Below are 3,004 nucleotides of genomic sequence, written 5' to 3' on the forward strand. Positions count from 1 at the left end.
GCGGAGTAGATCCATGTGGATCATATAAACAGCGGCAGGAAGTGGATCAGATTGTAAGGACACATTGTTCGTTCGGCACGTGCACTATCTGGTATGCAGAAACAAGGAAGTGGAAATTAGGAAAGTGAAGACCCAAATAAGGAGAAGAAATGAACGGTGGTTGAGAAAAACATTTCAGTAAAAACCCTGAGAATAACACAAATCGTGCAGTGGCAAGTTGTTCAAACAGCTCCATGACAGGCTCACAGCTGACTACTTCCGTGACCGGCGCGCAGTGTGCTTCTGGGCCGCGCAGCTGCAGTACCGCGGGTGGAGAACCGGCTTCCCGCTCCACGCTGAGCGAACAGTCAGCACGCAGAGAGCCCGGCGGAGCGCTACAGCGGCTCGTTCACTGGACAAACAAGCCCGCAGCAGACCGCCCTCTCATCGGGCACCGTCTCACGGAGCTGCTCTGCCGGGTCCGGCTCCACGGAGGCCGGCCGGTGGAGCGCTCATGGAGATGATTGAATACTGTTTGAGCAGATAAAAACACTCTGCTAGGAGCCGAAGACTCCTGACTATAAAGCTAAAAATCAGAACCTTTTGCGTATGTCACAGATACTATATAATCTGCTTCACCTGGGGTCCTATGTGAGGACTGAGAGGAGCAGTGAATGAATTTAAAAGAAAAAAAAAAGTTTTATCATGTCATTTTAGAGCCTTCCTGGTAATGGGCCTGAAGATGTAATGTAAATTAGAAAAAGTAGACATTTTATATGCTTTCCATTCTCTTGATGTGTTTCAATATCTTCTTTACTGTGTTTCTCCCAAACAGCTGGAGCTGAGCTGAGGTGAAGGTGGCCTGCCATCACCCAGATGTGTCAGAGCTGGCTGGCTCTCTGTCCTGAACGCCAGGTAGGGCTGTGTGTTTGTCTCAATATGCTTCATGTTTTGGAGCCCCGCTGGTGACATTTGATTACAGAAAATGACAACTGTGATTTGTATTGTTGTTATTTCTATACAGACTGTTAATTATTGCTTAAACCAACAAATGTGGGCAAGTCACAATGAATTTTATCACTTGGCAATGAATTATGACAAAAACATGACATAAAGTGACATAACCTGCACAACTGTCTGAATAGAAGTGACTACATCTGGGGTGTACAAGCTCGGTCCTGAAGGGCCGACTTCCTGCACGTTTTAGCTTTCTCCCAGCTGGAGCACACCTGATTGCAATGAGGGACTCTTCACTGGGCTTTTCTACTAGTTTTGAGGACAACATCAACATGATGAGACAGAGGTGTGCTGCAGCAGGGAGAGAGCGAAGACATGCAGGAGGACAGAGATGGCCCTTAAGGACCAGAGGTGGACACCCCTGGACTACAATAATCACATTTTATTTTCATTTGGAATTCAATGTCACTAGAAGGGCTGCATATTCATCAAAACTGACTAAAAGAATAATATTTCAGTCTGGGTCGTTGCCTAAAAAGATCACATCATGTTGTCATTTTATTTGAACATGACCATGTTTGTTTTTACATGTTTCAGGTGTGTCTGGTGTTCTACAGGGTGGTTGGAAAGAGCCTGAGACAGGAGTTCCACAAGGTCCTTGATCATTGCAGTCCCAGGCTCATGGAAATCTTCAAGGCAAAGAGAGTCCTCACAGGGCAGGACCTGATGCCACAAAGGTCAGCTGATTTTCAATTGAATTTATTCGGGGTGAGGGTAATTGAGTCACATAAGTATCAGTATTTTTGTTTAGTGATTTTTAAATAGATTCCAAATTTTGTTGTTGTGGTAGTTGTTGTTCAAAAATCATTTTTTTCCACCCCAAAAACTTCAAATATTTGGTTCTAGTTCACTGTTTCAAATGTTTTCCCTTCACAATCAACGATATCAGATCCATTTGCATAAAAAAAAAAAGAAAAAAAAAAAGAAAAACTACGAGAGAAAGGTGAACAAGTTCAAAAAAATATACTGAAATGAAACAGCCAGCATCTCTTTTTCAATCCGAAGTGTGGACCCATTTTGGGTCCTGAGTGGTTTTCTGTGGCGGTCACTGGGCAGTGGGCGGACACTGGACCGGGCAGACGTGTGGCTGTGTGCCTGTAGAGACTGTAACTCCATATTGTCATGTTTACGTGATTGTGCCCTATTTCCTTTTTCAGGACATTGATGAAGAGGAAGATTTGTGCGGTGGGGATCCTCTGCCATGAACGGGAGAACATCACTCCACACTCACAGTCCCTTCACCACTACGCTTCCTCATGGGAATCATCGTGGAGGAAACATTGTGATGGACACCGACAGCCTGCCTCAGGCCAGGAGCACTGTCTTTGGACTTGCCTATGCACTCCATCTCAACTATGTAAAGTGCATGAAGAACACCTTTGACTTTGTTCAACAGGTACTTCTGTAAGAACGATCTGAAAACTAAACTCCAGACACTCAAGAATCAGCCTGCAATGTAAGATGCGGAATCTCCTCCTGTCCTTGGAGGGGTTTTTTTTTGTTTGTTTACTATCAGTCCATGGTTTCTGAAAAAAAAAAGTTTGGTGAGTTTTGGTAAAAACTTATGTTCAATAAAAACATTTGGCTCACTGTAATGTTGCAGTTGTCTGTATACATGGCTTCATTTATTGAAAGCAAATTTTAGTTTCAGGAACAATAAAGGTTATGTTTGGTCAGTAAGAATATATAATTTGGTTGAACTACTAGTGAAGTAATGGTTACTTAACAAGCTGAGTTAAATACATGGGTAGACAATGATTGTTTAAACTAAGTTAGCTTAAGTTACTGTAACTTACTTATTAGTACATTCAACTTGAATTTTCTGTTCCATTCTGTTAGAAGATGAAGTACATTGAACACAGTTCTCTTCACTTGTTCAACCAAAGCTCCATTACTTAACTTTTTTAAGGCAACGAGTTACCTTTGGTTTTTTAAGTTGAGTCAACTATTCGGGTTTAGAGTGCAGATCCTGCTGTTCTTTAAGGGATTTCTCTATCTTGTTAAGTAA

The 3,004-nt window shown here is 42.6% G+C and overlaps 1 long non-coding RNA gene across 1 annotated transcript; it reads left to right on the forward strand.

The window, feature by feature from the left end:
- Positions 1 to 1,537: 1,537 nt before the first annotated feature.
- Positions 1,538 to 2,228, forward strand: LOC115406131 (uncharacterized). The gene is made up of 3 exons (XR_003933493.1): positions 1,538 to 1,673; positions 1,936 to 1,939; positions 2,154 to 2,228. It is a non-coding gene; the product is annotated as an uncharacterized LOC115406131 (long non-coding RNA).
- Positions 2,229 to 3,004: the final 776 nt, after the last annotated feature.

This window comes from Salarias fasciatus, chromosome 1, assembly GCF_902148845.1.
Source record: "Salarias fasciatus chromosome 1, fSalaFa1.1, whole genome shotgun sequence".
In the NCBI taxonomy this organism is placed as follows: Eukaryota; Metazoa; Chordata; class Actinopteri; order Blenniiformes; family Blenniidae; genus Salarias; species Salarias fasciatus.